Source organism: Polyodon spathula, chromosome 14 (assembly GCF_017654505.1).
Source record: "Polyodon spathula isolate WHYD16114869_AA chromosome 14, ASM1765450v1, whole genome shotgun sequence".
NCBI classification, from domain to species: Eukaryota; Metazoa; Chordata; class Actinopteri; order Acipenseriformes; family Polyodontidae; genus Polyodon; species Polyodon spathula.
This window is the reverse complement of record NC_054547.1, coordinates 7,612,202-7,622,692: the sequence shown is the minus strand read 5'-3', so window position 1 is coordinate 7,622,692 and position 10,491 is coordinate 7,612,202. Positions and strand designations below refer to the sequence as shown.

General features: G+C 38.9%; 1 protein-coding gene across 1 annotated transcript in view; it reads right to left on the bottom strand.

Moving 5' to 3' along the window:
- LOC121326694 (E3 ubiquitin-protein ligase RNF220-like) overlaps window positions 1-5,703 on the bottom strand; it is a 140,340-nt gene extending 134,637 nt beyond the window's left edge. Inside the window, exons 1-2 of the mRNA XM_041270073.1 lie at window positions 5,677-5,703; window positions 3,460-3,522 (exon numbers count right to left, since the gene is read on the bottom strand). The gene's annotated coding sequence lies outside the window, so the exon portion shown is untranslated. The remainder of the gene's footprint in view (window positions 1-3,459; window positions 3,523-5,676) is intronic.
- Window positions 5,704-10,491: the final 4,788 nt, after the last annotated feature.

Here is a 10,491-nt window from a genome sequence, read left to right as displayed (position 1 = left end):
ACCCAAAGTGATCTATGTAGCTTTTGCCTCTGTGGGCCACGTTCCACATGACTGGAAACAGTTTGCGTGGAATTGCCTCGTAAATTTCTTGAATAACCTTCTGCGGAGGGGACTGTGTGGTAATGAGGGGAACCTCCATTCTAAACAGTAGCAAATAGAGTGCTGTAACCCAGAGGGGAATGGGGAATTCGAATCAGCAAAAATGATTCTGGCATCCCACAATAAACTCCAACTCATGGGCGGTTTAGTGACGGGTTGAATTATTTTTATTACTGGTGTTTTATTATTGTTTTTGTTCTCCATGAACACAGGCACTAACAAGAAACATAGAGCAGCTAGTTCAGGGGTTAGAGTTTAAAAAGGGACACGATAGCAGGTGCCCGACAATTCAGAATATCCTGGAAAAATCAAGGAGAAATGCGTCCTTGGGAAGTCCCAAAAGACACCGACTTAGCCTGTTGTTAGAAGCGACTAGCAGGGGAAAACAGGGCTACAGAGTTTGTGACAACTAAAATGCATCAAATGATAACCCACATACTGACACTGCATCAACCGTAGCGATCATGTTGCCACGAGATGGCAATGCAAATTTTAAAACTATTGTAAATGTCAATCCCTAAGTTTTGCTGTGAGTCCATTGACTCTTATATTGTGAAGTTAACAGTAGAAGGATTACAGCTCCACAGTAAAACTGTGCTATGTTTTATAAACTAACTGAGTCACTAAACAGTAACGAAAGCCTGTAACAAATACTGTAAAAAAGCAAGTCAGCCTCATATATTACCAGTGTGCTGCTTATTATCTTTCATACCCTGATAAGACGCTATGCGGTCGTAAGAATGATCATCTTGTTGCTCGTGTTTGCTGCTCGTTAAGTGGCAACAGTGGTTGCTGCTGTTTTGTTACATTAGAGCTGGTTACAGTCCATCATCTTTTATGATACATGGACTACAATAATTGTGTGGTTTAACTAGGGACGATAACCATCGGAAATACCAACAGTTTTATCATAAACCTATAGGACACTAATTAACTTCCTCCCGCTCCTCAACGTATTGCATGTGTCATTTACAGGAAGCCCACAATAAAAACATAAACTGCAGTTACAAACTGTGAAAGCTCAGAACAAACAGAAGTTTGTCCTTGTTACTGTATTGCAGTTACTGCTGAAACATGGCAGCTGTTTGTACCAATGAACTGCTCTTTTACTATTTAAATAATCTTCCATTTACCCTTCAGAAGAGGAGCCAAAGCTTAGTAAATCTGACCCTCACTGAATTGAGTTTTGTCTCCTACCGTCTCTGAGTGATAAACAGACATATGTTTCTGCTATCAGCACCTGTTCACAAGATGTTGCATTCCACCCTGTAGAAACACTAAAACAAACAGTAAACACATATACATCTCCAACGGAAATTCTACAGGATCGTTCCCTTGGCCAGCTGTGTTCCAACGCTACGGTATTTTCAATTCTGTACTGTTGCAAAGCTAAAGGAAACCCATACCTCATACTTGATGTACACAGCATTCTGCAAAGAGAACTGACTGTTGGGTGACCGAGCTGCATCTGTGCATCCCCAGCTTTGCTGAAAAAGCATTTGTAACTGTCTGTGTGGTAAGAGGAATGTGTAAACCTGACTTTGAAGTGACTTTGAAAGCCCTTGGCCAAGACTTGCACAAAACTCTTCACTAAAATGTGTCTTGAGATGAAGCATGGTCTGTGGTTAATGCAAACGACAAGAATGTGGGTTACTAATAAATATTCTGCTGACTAATTATAGTTACTGAATAAATATAGTTAAAGAGGCACCTGGTCTCATTTAACATTGGACCAGTTAGTTAGCAGTCAGTTAGTTTAGCTCCTTGTGCACATAAAGCAATGCTTTGAGAGAAACACATTGTCATTAAAATAATATAGGATAAGCTCACTCTCTACTGTCACACACTGAACAACACACTTGCCAACAGCACAACCAAAACAGGTACAATATACAAAGGGGGGGGGGGGGGGTAACATCTTCATTATTCACCAGGCCCAGCTTAGAACAAGATCTATTCACTAATTCATGTGTTACATTTATCTCTCTTAGCAAAAGTAGCTTTGTTGTGGGCAATCCATAACTAACAGCACATAAAACAATTTATTGGGCAAAGTAAAAAAATAACTGTAGATGAATACAATTCATTTATAGGATTCTGGTGCTCGCCACAGTTCCTTTCCTGTGTAGCAAGCAGAATGTGAGTCGGGTTGATTCTGAATATGCTGTAATCAACACGAACTAGGCTAATTTGAAAAACATTTTAACCACATAAGAGCAAATGCCAATTGCCATGTAATAAAGTAATTTGTCCTACAAGTGTTTAGGATGTGGCACACCCTGCTTTCCCCTTGTTGGTGTGTTATATTTTCATTGTGTAGCTTGGTTTCAAGGATTATCATGCATAACGTACTTTACAGTTACAATATTGCAAGAACATCAGGGTTCACATTTCAGAAGCAGTATGAGATTTCAAACAAGGGTTTAAAAGTGAGTTTGTTGTAAGTTAGAGTTTTTTTTTTTTTTTTTTTTTGTATTATTAAATCCACCCATAGACATCACATCAATACAGGCAGATGTCCTATTCCCCTCACTTCCATTATGACAACAGCAATCGAAAGAAAGTGAAAGTTAAAATCAGTATTCCAAACCTCGACAGCAGGAAGACCTGAGAAGCAGAGGAAGGAGAAACTAATGAGCGACCGGGTAGAGTGGTGTGTGGATATTCACTCATTACTCTCACCCCATCTGCCACCTGCCTTTGGTAATAGTCCACTGTAGAGGCTCTACTACATTAAAGTAGCTTGGACCCAGCATGGTTTCAGGATAAGTCACAAAGAAATTAAATTTACTGTAGTGCTCATCTTAATCTCAATACAAACACTCTATCACAGCACAGCCTACCGGCACTGGCATTTCTTTCTGCCTCGGATTGCACTGAGAACATTGAAGCCGTCTCAAGTGAGATGTGGCCAATGATCAAAGGCTAAGAAAAGGGGGTGGAACCTGTTCTATAAAACCCAGATCACGAACTGATTGATTCTGAGCTCATACTTTGACTTCATATAGACACTTTCAAATTGTATTCATACCAGGCCTTACATCCATTAAATGCCAACAAGGGCAGATGGGTATCTGTGATAACTAGTTTCTGAACAGAGGTCTACATTGCTGGGACTGTGATGTGTGCTCCCCATACCATGCTTTTGCACAAATGTGTTACATTGGATATGGTCTTGGTTAAATACGGTTATGGATATTGACCTATATTTATCAAAACTGTTGAGTCCAGGACAAAATGTATTTTGAACTGCTACATGACTGCCAAAGTACTAAGATTTATATGGGCACATTCAGTGAACTTTACACTGAATAGAACAGTTGCTTTTTCATATGGGATTGTTCCTTTAACCAAACCTACCAGTAGCCTCAGGACTGCTTTCCTCTGAAACACCAGGACAGCAGTAGTCTTTAGATCATACCCCTATCAAAGAGGAGAATGGTATCAAAAAGTCAGCGCTATTTGTGACAATCTCAATGGGAGCCAATTATTTTGTGTGTTATAACTTGGTGGATGTTGTAATGCAGAAGATTTTTGGTAGACTTTAATTGAGTCTGATTTCCCAGGAGACAGGGTTGGAATACTAGTGTCTGTCTGGACCTACAGTGCCTATAGGAAGTATTCCCCCCCCTTGGACATTTTCACAGTTTGTTGTGTTACAACCTGAAATTTTGATGCATTTAAATGGGATTTTTTTTTCCCCTTTGATTTACACAAGCTACTCAACAATTTCAATGTGTGAAAAAATGAGGGGGGGGGGGTGTGAAAAAACAAATCAATTAAAAATAAAGACCTGAAAAGTCTTTGTTAGATAAGTATTCACCCCCTTTGCTATGACACTCCTCAATAAGCTCAGGTTCAACCAATTGCATCAGAATATACACAATAAGTTAAATGGAGTCCATCTGTGTGCAATAAAATTGATTCATATGATTTCAGATTAAATACACCTGTCTCTGTAAGGTCCTACAGTTGGGTAGTGCATTCAAAGCAAAGATACTACCATGAAGACCAAGGAGCTTTCAAAACAACTTCGGGATAAAGTTTGGGAAAGGCAAAGATCAGGGGAGAGGTATAAAAAGATTTCAAAGGCATTGAATATCCATTGGAGCACAGTCAATTCGATAATTAAGAAGTGGAAGGTATACAGCACCACCCAGAATCTGCTTAGAGCAGGCCATCCTCTCAAACTGAGCAGCCAGGTACAAAGGGCATTGGTCAGAGAAGCCACAAAGAGGCCAATGACAATTCTGAAAGACCTACAGTCGTTCCATGGCTGAGATGGGAGACACTGTCCATGTGCCAACAATAGCTGAGATACTCCACAAATCTCATGTAAAATCCTGCTTGGAATTTGCAAAAAGGCATGTGGGAGACATTAAAAAGATGTGGCAAAAGATTCTGTAGTCCGATGAAACAAAAAGTGAACTATTTGGCCTAAATGCAAAGCGTTATGTCTGGCGCAAACCCAACACAGCACATCACCCAGGTAACACCATGGATGGGGCTAAATACAGGCAAATCCTTGAGGAAAACCTGCTTCAGTCTGCAAAAGACCCAAGACTGGGACAGAGATTCACCTTTAAGCAGGACAATGACCCCAAACACACAGCCAAAGCGACACTGGCGTGGCTTAAAAACAAGAAAGTGAATGTCCTAGAGTGGAATGTCAAAGCCAGGACTTGAATCTGATTGAGAATCTGTGGCAAGACTTGAAGATTGCTGTCTACCAACGATCCCTATCCAACTTGACAGAGCATGAACAATTTTGCCATGAAGAATGGGCAATTATTGCACGATCCAGCTGTGCAAACCTGGTAGAGACTTACCCCAAAAGACTCACAGCTGTAATTGCTGCCAAAGGTGGTTCTACCAAGTATTGACTCAGGGGGTAAATACTTATCTAACCAAGACATTTCAGTTTTTTTCTGTTTTTCATTAACTGTTGTTTCACAATAAAAATTATCTTGCCTCTTCAAGTGTTGAGTAGGTTGTGTGAATCAAAGGAAAATAAATCCCATTTAAATGCATCAAGATTTCAGGTTGTAGCACAACAAACTGTGAAAACGTACACAGGGGGTGAATACTTACTATAGACAACATAATATAGAAATGGGGGGTGTATTTAATTAAGTGTTCTCCTTGTTCACTTCGCCTCCAGAAATGTATTCATGCAATGGTCACTGTGTGCCACATTGAAGGGCTTTACAGTCCTGGTAGTCACTCCTCTTTCATACTGAACAGTACATAAAAAACATTAACATTTTGTTTTATAACATTTTCTAAAACCTCTTATAAAAGAATCGGTTTAATTCATTGTTTTTAAAGAGGTCTAAAGGTTATTATCAATCATATTGGAAGTATGTCGACTATGGGCTGAACACTGGGCTTCGTGATCTTGGCTGATTACAAAAGACAACCCTAAAAATGAACAGCAATTAAATAACTAGGACACCGTGGCAGTTAAAGTACATACCGTAGTTAAACACTGCAATAGAGGAATATGTCTAATTAATGTAAGTTTGTGTATATCGACTTATTATATTATTAATACAGAAATGTAACTACAATACGTACCAGATCAGTCCTGTTTCACTTTTCTCCAAGACTGCACTTCCCACAAACGCTAGCAGAAAGGATTTTAACCTGACACATGGGACAACACACTAACTTTTGTTGTGACTTTGATTGGCTCCAATTGACAAGTCTTACTTTCGACTGGCAAGTCTGACCTGTCAATCATCACCGGTTTCAGGAAGTGGTCAGCCTGAGAGTTGAGTCACCCACGCTGGAATGTTTTTATTCTGCACCCATTTAAACTGCGCTCAGCTAGAGAAAGTGGGCAATACAGCAGCAGTGTACTGTGTATAGTTACTGTACTTAAAATGTGTAGAGTAGCGGACAAGAAGTGTGAGCGCCTGTCTTTGTATTCCAACGCGTTGTTGCTGCTGCTGCTGTACAGGCTGAATTGTACCGGAATGCATGATTCTTAGGACAGAACGCCAAAACGAGAACTTTGAATTTAAATCCTTGTTGATACAGTATTATGCCATTTTTAATACCTGCTTTGTTTCCTTCCGTGTATAGTATACGGCACTCGTCCCAAAAGCTAGCTTAAACGTGTAAAAATAATAACTCGTAGAGCGTTTGTTTTCCCGAGAATGAAACCAAAAGTGACAATTTAAGACAAAAATGCAGCAGGTTCACTCTCACTTTCTCATCAATATAAGAAGAGGTACTGTATAACACGTCATATAGAATGCCACAGCTTGAGAGTGGAAAATGTAATTGAACTATGATATACTGAACTGTATAACTGAGATATTCAATGAATAATTGAAAGGCAGGGGCAACAACTCTAGAATGATGCATCCAGTGTGTAGCATCTTCAGAAGGAAATTCTGAACTGTAAACAGGATAATTGAGCAAAGAATAATTACTGCACTTCAGGGCTATCAGTGGATTCAAAGCAATGCTCATTTCAAAATCAAATTAATTAATCAGGTCAGAACAGAAGCACAGACTACAGTGCTCTAGCAAAATTGTATTTTACATTTTGTGCTTGCACTGTAAGAATATAAATGTAGATCACTCATAAGGTACAGTTTGGAAATAGAAGAATAGGCAGGTGGAGAATGCACCCTACCTGCATAGTATACAAAACGCGCTGTACTTATCTTTCCTGCTTTTACAGAACGCCAGTGAGTTTACTACAAAGGTGTGTTCAGGTCCTTCTGCCTCCTCCATAGAACCGTAAGTTTTATGTATTTTACAATCTAGTAATATTTCTAAAGGTGCAGTTTGAGATCACAATAACAACGCACAACAGTTAAACTGCAGCTTAAAAACACTTTTAGTGTTTGTACCATTTTAACATCACATTTGTTTGTCCCTATAATGCAGACAAACAAACTTCAGTATAAGACAGGGCCACTGAAAACACAAGTGCAATAACACATTTGCATTTATAAACCTTTCAAAATGGGCAACATTTCAAAGCTATTCTGGAAAAGTACAGCAGATTACCATGACCAGCATCCATTATATGTATATGAAAAAATAAAAAAATAAACCCTAATAATCCCTAGATTCTTATGTTCTCAATCATTTATTCTAAGAATGTCTTTACCAAGTTTCTTCACAAATGCAAAATAGTTTCTCTTGAGAAGTAAAAGTGTGGAATACTCAGTGATATGCAAAACTGCATGGTAAAACTACAGTAGCATTACATTTAAAAGTTGTTTATGGATGCTAGAAAGGGAAATGACCACTCTGGTAGTCATTGCAATATTGTTGCTGTCGGCAGGAACATCTGCTTAAACAAAGTGTGACTGCCAAGGGTTGATCTATGGAAAATAGGGAAACTGAGAGTTTGTAATCTGCTCTTGGTGGCAAAAAGAACTGACTACAGTTTCTTCTGTTACCTTGGCTAGATTATGCTCCAAAGCCATACTTATAGGTCAGGACTGAAACTGTAGTCAGTCCTTTTTTTGCCACCAGAAGCCAGTGGAGATTAGAAGTGCATGCTGAGCACTGCGCTGCTAAAATACCTTCCTGCCACAGACCTCACAACCCACAGGTTGCCGAGTGCAGGTGACATTCTGTACAGTACAGCCCTGTCTGCAGCTCTGTGTTTTGTCCACAGCCAGCTTCGGAATTTGAAGTGAGCCCTGATGATTCTGTTTCTGATTCCTGAGCGTGACCCTCTAATCTGGCAGCCAGGGCAGTCGTCGGGAGTCGAGTTGGCTGCCAATTTAGTTTCAGTCCTCTTGTTAGCCCTGTTTAATAAAACGTCAAAAAGCAGTAGCTGTTAACCAGTGGCTGTGATAACCCCACCCCCAATAAGGGATTCTTCACCCTCTGTTTGCCATCTCCAGGCGTGGCAGTCCAGGTTGTTTGTGTTGTCACCGGCATCCGTATTTAATTTACCTCTGAACTGCTTTTCAGCACACCTGTTCACTTTGAGGTGCTGGTTTCAAGGTGTCCACATTCAGCTGTTACTGTGCCTCCACCTACCCATCCTACCAGATTTAATTACAGAGAAGGTGGATTTGTTTCATCCTCCGCAGCAGCAGCAGGGCACAACGTGATTTCAGCAAGTGTTCAACTCCACAGTGGCGTTTTGCTTCTTTTTTTTTTTTCTTCTTCAGTATCTTTCCATGAGATTTATTTTAATTTGCCTGTCTTTGTTTTTCTCACACAAGCTGGTCTTTTCCAGTAAATCAGTTTAAACAAATAATGGCAGGGCTTGTGTTTCATGGATTTTTACTTTAAAACCAATTCAGACAATGCTGATGTGCAATGAACCTTAACATGGCATTCCTGCCTTCTGCTGGTTGGTTTGTATATTTTTGTTCACAGAGTTTTATAAAAGAACAAATAGAGCTCTGTGCACTAGTCAAGGTTAAATCACTGGAATCATACACTAACTTTTCTTAAATCATATTGTTTAGGATGTTGGCTAAACTCAACGTACAGGCCGACACATAAAAGGGAAACAGTTCACTCCAATAGGCAGGACCAGAGCCACGGGCAGCCTTATAAGTTAGGAGCATAAACAACTTTTTTATTATTTATGTATTTATTTATTTATTAATTATAAATAGCAATAACTTGAACCCTTTGACATACAGTAGTAGTATATGTAGGAAAAAAACAACAACAAAATAGCAACTTCAAAGATTACTGATGGTATACTTTGGTTAAGATGTTTAGAAGACACAAGAGTTGGGCAGTATTGGTAAGGATTCCTGATGCTGGGAGTCACACTGGAGGAATCACACATATATTATTCTATATTATACAGAAATATAGAATTGTAGCAGCTTTGGGAAATGAAGCACTGTTCCAGGAGTTGACTCTGATACCAAGCTAGCAGTATTTGTACATGTTTTGTATAAGTAGCCCAGATAACCACTTTGGAGACCCCTCCACCACACACCCATCCATGGAACATCAGGCATCAAGACTCATCTGTCTAAGTGTAACTCGGCAATTAAAAGACAAACAGGCAAATGCCACAGATGACCTGAAGCACAAGGCAACTGACAAACAGGTTCAGACAAATCAGCGGATAATTTATAAGCGCTGCACTAAAATCTAATTATTTGGCAATTTGAATTTTGCAGCTAGCCCAGGCAGGGCAATAAATTCATCTAGCCATAAATTATTAAAGGAACGGCCCCTGGTGTAAATCAAAAACAGCACTGTTTGTTTAAAGAATTACCCCCCAACCCCCATTCGCTATCTTTTTATATATTTTTTTGTAAACTGTCAAGCCCTGGCATCGTATTTTACACCTCTTCTTATTTCGTTTGCTTTAAATCTCAAAGACAGACGGGGATCATATTTTATGTCTTTTCTTAAGTTAATAAAAGGAACGGAGTGTTGGCTTTATCTTGTAAGACATTTTGATCTTCTCTCAATTTAAATTTAGATATTCAGCTGACAGCTTAAAGCAGCAAATCAAATGAGGCATTTAACCCCTTAACTCCCATTTGTGGCATATTTGGCAGTTAATGACAATAAAAAGTCATCTACATTCTGCGCCAGGTATTGTTTGTGTTAATGAGACTATGAATCGGTGACAGCAGGAGTAGTTACTCCTTTTCAATTCCGATCTAATCAGGTTAAAACAAGTCAAAAATCCTTGATAGACCCTGAATGTGTGGAAGTTCCTCTAAACATTCCTTTCAACCAGTTAAGTTTAGCAAATAGGAGCAGAACTACTTTTTTAGTTTGAATGGATAAAAGTTTGAATATGAGTTAGATAGCTGGTCGTTCAAGACAAACAAAGCTGTGAAGTTCATTGAAGTTCTTTAAAAGAGGGTTATGCAGTATTGTAACTAGACAATTCCTGACACACTCAAGATATTGAAATAGACAAGAGGCACAAGGAGTCATCCGATGACTTTGGTTTGATAGACACCTCACTATCCTTTATTCACAGTCCCAAATTGTGTGCTATCTGCAATGCCTAAGACAGGTTACAACATGAGGGCTTTTACAGCCATGGCTGCTGGTACTCAGAATAAACCACCCCAAGCTACAAAAAATGGTCAACTTCACGATTATATTGCTGTGTGTAACCATTGTATATGATTTGATGTGATGTCTAATGTATGGCTTTTTTAGTTGCTGCTTAGAATGATACATTTGCCTTTATACTATGTTTGCATTATTATTATTATTATTATTATATATTATTATTATTATTATTATTATTATTATATTAATAATAATAATAATAATAATAATAATAATAAAGAAATGTAGTACCAAAGTAATAGATTTTGATGGAGGCTGGGTTATTGCTATATTTGTACTGTAGGAATACAGATATTGGAGTTTGGGTTCAGTAGAGGATTGTTTTTTTTTTCTGTCTTCCTCAGA